Genomic DNA, 12298 nt, shown 5'->3' on the forward strand with positions numbered 1-12298 from the left:
ATGGTAGTATTGTCCCAGTCGAATTCATGTTGCTTCTCATCTGTGTGTGTGGGTAGTTAGCATAGCTGGTCATGTCGTTTCGTGGTTATTTGGTGTTCATGGATATGGATCGTTAGCTGCCTTCCTGTTTGTCCTATGTAATGTTTTGTGCAGTCCTTGCATGGGATTTTGTACACTACATTGGTTTTGCTTATGTTGGGTATCGGGTCCTTCATTCTGGTGAGATATTGTCTGAGAGTGGCTGTTGGTTTGTGTGCTGTTATGAGTCCTAGTGGTCGCAGTAGTCTGGCTGTCAGTTCGGAAATGCTACTGATGTATGGTAGTGTGGCTAGTCCTTTGGGTTGCAGCATGTCCTCGTTCCGTTGTCTTTCCCTTAGTCATCTGTTGATGAAATTGCGAGAGTATCTGTTTTTGTCGAATACCTTGTATCGGTGTTCCTCTTCCTCTTTTTGCAGTTCTGGTGTGCTGCAGTGTGTTGTGACACTTTTGAATAGTGTCTTGATGCAACTTCGTTTGTGTGTGTTGGGGTGGTTGCTTTCATAGTTTAGGACTTGGTCTGTGTGTGTGGCTTTCCTGTAAGCCTTTGTGGTGAACTCTCCGTTCGGTGTTCTCTGTACCATCACGTCTAGGAATGGGAGTTGGTTGTCCTTTTCTTCCTCTCTAGTGAATTGGATTCCTGTGAGTGTGGCGTTGATGATCTGGTGTGTGTTCTCTCTTTCTGTGTTTTTAATTATTACAAAGGTGTCATCCACGTATCTGACCCAGAGTGTGGGTTGAATTTGCGATAAGACTGTTTGTTCTAACTTTTGCATTACCACTTCTGCTATGACTCCAGAGATCAGTGAGCCCATGTGTGTTCCGTTGATTTGTTCGTACATCTGGTTGTTGAATGTGAAGTGTGTTGTGAGGCACAAGTCCAGTAGTTTAAGTATGCCGTCTTTGTTGATAGATTTAACGTCCTGTTGTCTGTTATGTCTATTGTTGGCTATTGTTTCTCTGGCTAGGGTTTTGTCGATAGAGGTGAAGAGTGCCGTTACATCGAATGAGACCAGAGTGTCTTCCTTGTCTATGTGACTATTTCTGATGATGTCCAAGAATTCCTGTGTCGATTGTATAGATTGTCTGGATCCGCTGATCAGGTGTTTCAGTTTCTGCTGTAATTCTTTGGACAGTTTGTGTGATGGTGTCCCTGGTAGTGATACTATGGGTCTGAGTGGGATGTCTGGTTTGTGCATTTTGGGTAGTCCATAGAATCTGGGGGTGTTGTTGCTTTCAGGTTTCATTCTTTGGCGGTCAGACCTGCTTATCTGTCCGTTTTTTTGTAGATTCCTGAGTGTGTTGTTTATCCTATTAGTGAGCTGTGGGGTGGGGTCAAACTCCCGCTTTTGGTAGGTGTTGATATCTGCAAGTAGTTGTTGTGCTTTTTGGATGTACTCTGCTTCGTCCAGGATGACCGTCATTCTGCCTTTGTCTGCTGGTAGTATGATTATGTTCTTATCATTTCTTAGTGATTTTAGTGCTTCCCTCTCCTTGGTGTTGAGGTTGTGTTTGTCTTTTTCTAGTTATCAAATGTACGATATTTTGTCTCACTGTTTGTTGTCTCTCTTCTGTCAGTCCATTGTTCCTGAGTGTGCATTCTAGTGCTGCTAGGAAGTCTGCTGTCTTGGCGTCCCTGTGGTTGTAGTTGAGCCCATTAGCCAGTTTTGTTCTTTCCTTGTGTGTGAGCTGTCTGTGGGAGAGGTTTTTAACCCAGGTGTGTATTGTGGTGTCCTCTTCGTTGTGTGTTAGTTTGACCAGTTTTTCTTTTAGTGACTTTTTTTTGCGGTGTGTGGACCTGTTCTGTCCTATGGCGACGGCCTGTTCTATGGTCCAGGTCCTTTCCTGATTGGTGGTTTTTGAAATTAACGGTTTTAACGCGCAATTTCTTGTCTGTATTTGTGTAGTCTGCTGTGAGCGTCTGTAATCATTACCTGGATCATCCTGAATCCGTTCTGCCTGGCTGTGTCCCTAGCTTGTGGACATGCCGCAACCCAAAGGACTAGCCACACTACCATACAGCAGGAGCATTTCCGAACTGACAGCCACACTACTGCGACCACTAGCATTCATAACAGCACATAAACCAACAGCCACTCTCAGACAATATCTCACCAGAACGAAGGACCCGATGCCCAACATGAGCAAAACCAATGTAGTGTACAGAATCCCATGCAAGGACTGCACAAAACACTACATAGGACAAACAGGAAGACAGCTAACGATCCGTATCCATGAACACCAACTAGCCACGAAACGACACGACCAGCTATCCTCGATATCCACACACACAGAGGAGAAGCAACATGAATTCGACTGGGACAACACTACCATTATAGGACAAGCCAAACAAAGCACTGCCAGGAAATTTCTAGAGGCATGGCACTCATCCACAGACTCTATCAACAAACACATCGACCTGGACCCAATATATCAGCCACTACAGCGGACAGCTGGAACTGACAACCGGAAGCGGCAGAGACAGGCCACTATAAATGCCGGAGGAAACAGCACAGAAGCGCTTCACAGGAGGCTCCCAAGCACTGAGGATGTCACCTAGACAGGGGACGAAACGTCTGCAACACAAATTCCTAGCTCGGCGAACAGAACCACAACAACGAGCACCCGAGATACAAATCTTCTCCCAAACTTTGAGATTACTTTATCTTGGTTTTTTTTTTGACGAGAGATTTTAAAGGCAGAGGTGAAGAATTGCTGTCTGAAAACAGTTTAAGTAAATAACTGAGAAAGCCTTTAGGTTTTATTAAAATGGTGATAACAATGGAAGGGCAGTGGCCAGCTCTCCCAGACCAGGTTTCCTCGTTTTGTTTTTAGCTGCAGCATTCAGAAGTTGCTGGGGATCCCAAATATGTTCGGACTTCCAATACAGGATCCCCAGCTGCTTTTCTCTCTGAGATCTCTGTTGATGTTGATTTCTCCTGGATCAGAAAACTGCATGTAACAATCTGTATTTGAATATATCGTTGTGCCAAGCGGTTTATACCAAGAAGGTACGGAATCTATTGTTTGTGTAACTGTTCCAACATATAAGCCATCCGGAAATGTACTTTTCTTTGATTGTATTTTAACTAAAGGATTTAAATAGATTATGTTTTGCTTAACGTCGAGTGGTTTGACCAGTCACAACATATCTGGAAAGCACACTTCACATCAATATTCAAAATAGGGAAAGGTTTGGGTCAAAGTGGCCTTCTTATTATATTTTGCGGGAATCTGGTCTGGTCCACAACACTTATAGACGAGGGGTTTCTAACTGACTCCTGTTATTGAAAAGTTAGTGCAGCAGCTTGGGATGGTTTGCTGGAGGTTGTGCTCTGAGCTGCCTCAGATATTCAGGGTGACCTTTGGATTTGGTGACCCAACTTTGGATGGAGCCTGGGGACTGTAATTACAACATCTGGATATGCAACATGAACAACAAATGGAGCAGAGGTTGCAGAGAGGGGAAGCTTTGAAACCACGCAGTGAGTGTGTGTGGGGAAAGGGATCTGCTGTGTCCACCCCGGATTTTCCAGGAACAGCTTCCCAAGCTCCACTTAACCCAGGAGCAGAGTGTGAGAGGTCACTGATTGAACAAAGAGCTGGTCACAGTGCGGTGTCACCTCCTTTAACATGTCCTGCAGATTCACACCAGGGGGAGGACGGTGCTGCCAGTGGCTGTTCAGGTCACAGTTTCATTCAACTTCTATGTTCTGGAACTTTTCAAACAGGACTGGGTGACCTATCCATCATCTCCCAGTATGTTGCCATCAATGTAACCATTCAGTGACGGAGGATATATATGGTGGATGAGGCAAATACATTGTTTCACCCTCAGCAGGGAGCTGCCGGGTGTATCCAGTATAGTGGGATTCCTGATGTTGTACATGGCATCTGCGGAGTAGCCATGTCAATGGGGATAGGGAGAGGAACTGAAGGAGCACTGTCTGTATTAATCTTGCAGCGTGCCCATCACAGTACATCATGTTGGTGAATACCCCTGTCCTGACAGCAGCCACAGCCTCTTCATTCACAAGCAGGCAGCCCTTCCCATCGTCTTTAGATCTCCATGTAGAAAGGAATGAATGTATCTTGGCAAAAGGCCATCCCCTTGATACACGTTTGATAACAGCATCCCCCATCACCAATCAAACACTTCAAAACATTCCATGTGTACGGAGAGCAATGGGGTCACTTGCAGTGTCTGGGAGCAGACGATCAGGGTTGGAGCAAAACCTCCCATGTCTGAACGGGTCTGAGTGAACCCCCCAGTGCACAGTATCATTTATCCCTGTAATCAGTCTCCATTTCAGTAACATACTGCCTTCCATTAATCGTGTAAATGAAATGATAGAGTATATCATGTTATATTGCAGCTGCCAAATTATTCTCCATTGCCTTTACTTCTCTGTATCTATCTGTAGACCCTCCACCCTCTCTTGATTATTTAATATCTTGTTTATCACAGCAACATGACCAAACTCAGTATCTGTATATCTGTTCCATCCTCCTGATCATTGATATAGATTGTAAATAGTTGAGGACCCAGCACTGGTCACTGTGTGACTCCACTGGTGACGTTCTGTCAAACTGATTAAGACTGATTTATCCGGAGTGCCTGCTTCCTGTTTGATACATAATCCTCCCCCATTACTGTGTAACACAGTTGTAAAGCTGAATATGAACAAGGAGCATCAGTCAGGAATCCAACCCTTCGAACCTGCTCCGCCATGGAATACAATCATGGCTGATGTCATCGTGGCCTCTGTTCCATTTTCCTGCCATCTCTGAATCCTCATTGTAGATTGTGTCACATGAAAAAATATCCACTCCACACCTACACTTTAAATTACGTTTAGCATTTTACAGACCTCAATGAGCTCTCCTTTTATTCTTATAAATTCGACAGTATAGGACTAAACTGCTCAATTTATCTTCATAAGACAAACACTTCAAATATGGAATCAATCTAATGAATCTCTTCTGAATTGCCTCCAATAGAAATAGCTCATTCTGCAGGACACCCAAACTGTACTCCAGTTGCAGCCTCACTAATGCCTTACATAGCTACAGCAATACTCCCTACATTTCTCCTCTATCATTTTACAAATAAACGCTGAAGTTATGTTTGCATTCCTCATTACTTCAAGTACCCGCAAGCAAGTTTTCCGTGATATGCAAGCAGACACCCAGACCCCTCTGCACTTAAGCACTTTGACGTTTCTCTCCATTTAGATCATAATTTGCCTTTTTATTAGGCTGGCCACCTTGAATAACCCCATATTTATCCACTTTAATTTTCATTGCCAAATGTTGGCCCATTGACCCAACCTATCCATATAGTTTTTAAATCTCTTGCATCACCATTCTGACATAATTTCCCACCAATGTTCGTGTCATCTGAAAATGTAGCTATAGTATTTCCTAGAGCTGAAAATGTGTTGCTGGAAAAGCGCAGCAGGTCAGGCAGTATCCAAGGAACAGGAGAATCGACATTTCGGGCATCAGCCCTCCTGTTCCTTGGATGTTGCCTGACCTGCTGCGCTTTTCCAGCAACACGTTTTCATCTCTGATCTTCAGCATATGCAGTCCTCACTTTCTCCTCCCTATAGTATTTTCTATCCCGTCAACCGAGTATTAATGTCGATCACAAATGTTTGAAGAATGAGAACTGAAATCTATGGCACCCAACAAATTGCATTTTCCAATAAAAAATGACACAGTTAATTCATCTGACTGCATTTTGTTGGTTATCCAATCCTCCATCCAAGATAATAAATTACTCCTAAACTGATGCTGTCTTATCTTACCACTCACTCTTTGGAGAAGGGACAAATCTGAATCCTTCACGAAGACCAGATATATTCCATTTCCAGGATTCCCACTATCCACCTTGTTTGTTCACATCTTTAAATCACTCAAGAAAACACTTCAATCATGATTTATCTTTTGTAAAACCATGTTGACTCCGATGAATGGTGGTTTACGTTTGCAAATGTCCACAACAATGGATTCTAATAATTTGCCTTAAATTACAATACTTTATTGTTTCATTTTACTCCCTAATGTATTCAGTTATTATAAGTTCTTCCCTTTCTAAAACCTTTACGTTTTCTTTGAATTCCTGTTTAATGGACAAAAGGGTTTTAAGAGATGTGCTCCAATTGCTGCATAAGCGGTATGTGTGGCTGACTGGACTCATCATCCTGCTGTTGTACAAAATCGATGGGATGAAGTCTTTCTGGCATTCCCATGTTGTCATCTCCAAGGCCGGAATGAACACCTCCTGTTGATGCATTAGAGGGGTGGGGGATTATGGAATCTTCCCGTTACTGTGTAACATTTTGAGGGTCTGATGGGTCTTCTCATATTTCTCCATAATCGGTGGAGATACTAAACGGTCTCCTCATGTATCCCAGAGATGGGACGACGGGAGCGATTGGTCTTCTCTTGTTCCCATACAACAGACACGTGTGTGAATTACCTACTCCTTTCTCATGAAATAAGTCTCAGATAGTTTTTAACCTTATCCAATTCTCTTGCAACAGACTCGGTGGGTCTGAATGCGCTCCTGTTATCCCAGTGTAACAAATCTCCAGTCACTGTGTGACCACTTTCAGTTCCTATGTTACGGACTTGAGAAGGTTGAATGGACTGATCCTGTTGCTGTGTAATAGGATACTGGTGCAGCATGGCCTACTCTGGGGCTAGTGTTATAGATTCAAGGGGCTGATTGGCCCCCTTCCTATAAATATACATTCGGCTCCAGGAGCTGAACAGCCTCGTCCTATTCTGGTGTAACAGTGTCAAAGGCCTGAATATCCTTCTGTTGTTCGTGTGTAACAGGCTGAAGAATGGAATGGATTCCTCCATTATCTGTGTAAGTCGCTTCAGTTGTTGACTTCTTCCTATCATCTATGTTAAAATAAGATCTTCTTTCATTTTTGTAAACTCCAATGGCTATTGGATCAACCTGATCATCCTTTCGTTATAAGCTAGCACTTTCATTGCAGGGATCAGTTGAGGGGACCATCTCTGAACTGCTTCCAATATAACAACATCCTTTCTTCATTGAAGAGACTAAATATGTACACACTACTCCAGATGTGATCTCACTAAGACCCTGTACAGCAGCAGCAATGCTTTACCAGCCTGCTGTAAGGTTCCCACCCAGGTTAGAGCAGTATCAGCTCTCTGGGGAAATACAGAGCATTTATGAACGATCATTGTCCTTCTCTACTCCACGAGCATAACGGGAGATCTGGAGAAAATGTCACAATGATGCTTAAGAAGATCATAAATGATGTGGCAAGATGATCTCTACCATTAATCTCCCCAAAGTCCACGTCACTCAGATTCTACAGAATCTTGTAATGTGGAGTGTAAAAACAGCAAGGAGAAGGAAACATTGATGGGAGTTATATATCAAAGTGAAAACTGCAATACAAATGTTGGACATGTTATAAAACAGGAAAATGAGTTGTACACATTTGTGGCTACTGCACTAATAATGTCCTGTTTACATTATATCTAAACTGTGTTAACCCAACTGAATGCTAATGCTTGGAAAAATGGATTTCATGAGCATGTGTTAGATAGCTGGCATTAACATTTTGTCGAGCACGGAGCTAGAGATCAGGTTATTTAGAAATTGATGTTGGATGATCAGAAAAGCTAATTGGAAACTTTGCTGTAAAGGACCTTTTGGGAACAGTGACCACAATGCATTGTTTTTCTTTCATGCTATTTGAGTACACGGTAGTTTTTGGTTTATTTGAAGTAACTGTCATAAATCTGAATCGTGCAAGCCCTCAAGGTGTGAGGAGAAAGTGGGCACTGCAGCTGCTGGAGATCAGTGGCGCTGGAAAAGCACAGTCAGGCAGCATACTAGGAGCAGGAGCATGGACGTTTCGGGCACAACCCTTTATCAGGAATGAGGCTTCTGGGTCAAGGGAGCTGAGGGATAAATGAGAAGGGGGTGTGGCAGGAGGCAGGTAGCTAGGAATGCAATAGGTATATGAACGCGGTGTTTAAAGTGATAGCTGATGAAGGGAGACAGAACACCTCATCTACTGCATCCTTTAAACTCAGTGTGGTCTTCTCTACATTGGCGAGACATACGTGGATCATTTCAGAGAACATCGCAGGAACAGCCACATTGACCAACTCCACCATCTTGTGGTTGAACACTTTACCTCTCCTTTCCACTCTGGCAAGGACATGAGATTCCTTGGCCTCCTCCATCGCCAAACCCTAACCACCCGAAGCATGGATGAAGAAAGGTTCCTCTTCTACCTTGGGACCCTCCAACCACAGGGAATTAATGTAGATTTCACCAGTTTCCCCATTTCCCGTAACACCACCTTATCCCAGTCCAATATTCCAACTCAGCACACTCCCCCCTTTTGAACGTTCCTATGTGTTCATCTTCCTTCCCATCAATCTGGTCCACCCTCCTCTCCGACCTAACCCTTTCAGCCTCACCTTTAACCACCTATTAGGTCAAAGGAAGCAGCTTAGAGAAATGCCAAGTGTTGTTGTAAGCCAGTGGATTCGGAGAAATGTAGGACCCAGCAACGGATGACCAAGAAACTGAGAAGAAAATCAAAAAGCGAAACAGCATGCAAACAAAAGAAAACCATAAAGACTACTAAAGAAAACCATAAAGACTGCTAAAAAAAAGTGCATCAGTGTATGAAACAAAAGTAAAAACAAGGTCAAATGTGGAAAATTAGGTGTGCAGACAGGGTAACTTATTGTAGAGAACACAGAAATCACAGGGGAACGAAACAGTTCCTTTGGGTCTATCTTCAAGGCAGAATACCCAGAAATTCTCCCAGAAATAACAAGTGACCATGGGATTTATGTAAGTAAAGTCGAAGATCATTCTTATCAGTGTTGAGGTCATCTTTGAAAAGAAAGCTGGATTGAGTATTTATAAATCTGACAGACTAGATGTACTTCATACAAGAATTTCAGAGGAAGCAACAATAGATGTATTGATTGCATCGCAGATTTTCATGTTATTTTCCAATAAATTCCGAAAAGATATTTATCCAATCTGGTTATGGCAAAAGTTATAAATATTATCCAACAGTTTAAGAAGGAATGAAGACGGAGATTGGTGAACTACAGATCAGTAACTTGTCATCCGCGGTCGGGTGTCTGTTGGGCTCGATTACAAAGAACGTGTTACTGGATATATAGAAGGTAATGGGAAAACTGGGGAGGATGATAATGCATCAATGAAACGAAAACCATACGTGGTAAACATTGTTTGTAATGGTTTGAAGATGATTCTTGTGGACGTAGGCAACAAGGAGCTAATGGATAACGTATCGTTCGATATTCAGGAGGATCTTTTTTTTAAGAACTCTCACACTAATATCATAAGAAAAGTTAAAGTGAAAGGAATTGGGAAGAACACGTGCAAATAGGAAACGAAAAATTAGGTTTACATTCATATGTATGTAATTGCAATATAGAAGATGTCGTGCACTAGCTGCATATAGTGTTGCTGAGACTACAGCGAGAGTATTGTGTACCGTTTGGAGTCCCAAGATAGAATATACTGACTACAGAGGAACTTCAAAAGGTATTTTCCAGACTAATCAATAAAATGGCAAGATTGTCTGATGGGGAAACTCAGCCTGTGATCTCGAGTTTCAAAAGATGAGAGGTGATTGTAGTGAAACTTAGAAACTTAGGAACATAGAGGGGACTGAATGACAGAGGGACATGGAGAAGTGCAAGCAGGCGAGATTCGTGAGAATCCCACAGTATTCTACACGGACAAGTAGAACAGAATAATCAGCAAACAGTTAGTGTCCATTAGAAACCAAAGGGGGACAATCTGTGTTTCAAGCTGGAGAACATTGATAGATTGTTACATGTAAACATCACAGCTGTTTTACTTGGGAGAAGGAGGATGCAGGTACAGAATTCGAGAAGATGGACTGGAAAGCTCTTGAAGAGATTGATGTAAAATACGAGCAGGAGTTTGAGGCTTTGTCTGGTATAAAATTCGACCAATGCGCAGGTCTGGATACTGTTGGAGTCAAGGGAGGAAAGACCCTGACTGGAAATTTTAATTAGAATTTGACCATGAGGAGGTGCTAGAGGACTTGAGAGCAGCTAATATTATTCCAAATTCACAGTAAGGGTGGTAGAGGTTTTCCAAGTTAACTATAGATGAGCGAGTACTAGATCACTGTTCAGGAAACTACTGGAGAAAATAGAGAAAGAGAAAATCGAACTCCAATCAGAGTCGCAAGGTTTGATCAGGGATCATCATCATGACTTTATCAGAGGGAAGTCACATCTAATGAATTTGATTGAATTAGTTTGAGGAGTTCGCTTATTTAGTTTTGCAGCAAGGCCTTTGACAAAGTTCCACATGGGAAATTGAAAAACATAAAGTAAAATCTCACAGTATCGAGGGTAACTTGAAAAGTTACAATGAAAATTGTCTTAGTGTCAGGAGTCAGGGGGGCGGTGAGAGAAGGCTGTTTGTGTGACTGGAGACCAGTGTCCCCTGGTGTACCACAGAGATCAGTGTTGTGACCCTTATTGTTTGTAGCATTCATAAATGGTATAGATGTGAATCTGGAGTGGGGGGCGGGGGGTGGGTGGAGGGGTGGGAGTTGTGATAAGTAAGTTTGTGTTTGACACAAAGATTGACCAGGTGGTTGGCAGTGAGGAGGAAGTTCTGATTTTACACGAAAATACAAGTGGAATGATCAGATGGGCAGATCAATGGCAGATGGAATGTGATCCTGATAAATATGAGATGATGTACTTTGGAAGGAGGAACCAGTCATGGGGTGTACACAATGATTGGCTGAACACTACGGAGCTCACAGGGTGTTTCTCCACACATCCCTGAATGTGACTGAACAGGGTAATGGACTAGTTAAGACTTGAACCTTGGGTGGAGCGTTTATTAATCAGGGAGTAGATTATAAGTGCTATACAGGGCTTGGTTTAGTCCATGATGGAGTACTGTATGTCGTTCTGGGAGCCTCATTACAGGAAGGATGTGATTGTACAGGAGTGGTTGCAGAGGAGATTCACCAGGATGTTCCCTGGGATGGAGCATATCAGCGATGGAGAGAGGCTGGATAAGCTCGGGTTGTTTACTTTGGACAGAGAGGCTGAGGGGGATGTGATTCAGAAGGATAAGGTAACGAGGGGCATGGACAGGGTGGATAGACAGCAACTGTTCCTTTTAGACAGAGGGTGAAGAACAAAGGAGCACACTTTTAAAGTGAAGGGTTTGAGGTTCAGTGAGGATTTAAAGATTACATTTTTTTCACCCAGAGCGTGTTGAGGTCTGGAATGTACTTCCTGAGAGGGGAGTTACCACGGCTAACCTCTCAACCGTTAAAAGTACTTGGTCGAGCACTTGGAAGTGTCATAACATTCCAGGCTATGTGCGTGGTGTTGGAAAGTGGGACTAATATAGATCGTGCTGCATTTCTGTTGGTACAGAGACTATGCTTCTGTGCGTGTATGATGTGGAGCTGAGCAGCTTAAGACAGGAAATGATAGGTTTCTGAAGATAATGTTCACAAAGGTTTTAAGAGTGAACTGTTATAGCTTGTCAAATTATGTCAATGTGAGAAGTATGAAAAAACAGTGCAGGTTCCTTCCAGTTTGAAACCAGAGAATGGAGAATGGGAAACAGGGAAATGGCAAAACTATGAATCCACTACTTCAGTTCTGTCTTCACACAACTTTCTGACAATACCAGGAAAAGCAAGTCCGGTATGGAAAATGAAATAGTACATGGAACATCGAACATAGTAAGTAAATGGCTTCGGAGAAATTATTGGGACTGAAAATAATGGGTATAGAAAACACTAACATAGATTTATGAAATGGGAATTATGTTTGAGAAACAGACTGGGAGACAAATGAAAGAGAAGCAATGGATGTAAAACACGTGGATTTTTAGAAATGTTTTGGTAAAGCTCCAAGTCCAGTTTACAAAATCAAATCTTAGTGGATTGGGGCTAATGTATGACCATGTGTCTAGAATGGGACAGCTGGCAGGAAACAGTGAATAAAAATAAACAGACTTGTGAAGCAACAGCCTGACATTGTATTTAAGGTATGAATCTGTGAGTATGACTATGTCCCTGACACCTCATCACCTTCCCTCGATATCTCCTGTCTCACCAGCAGGACAGACACAACAGAAATGGCGGCACAGTGGGTTACAGTTGGAAGGGAATTGCTCTGGGAGTCCTCAACAGTGTCT

The sequence above is a fragment of the Chiloscyllium punctatum genome, chromosome 13, assembly GCF_047496795.1.
Source record: "Chiloscyllium punctatum isolate Juve2018m chromosome 13, sChiPun1.3, whole genome shotgun sequence".
Lineage (NCBI taxonomy): Eukaryota > Metazoa > Chordata > Chondrichthyes > Orectolobiformes > Hemiscylliidae > Chiloscyllium > Chiloscyllium punctatum.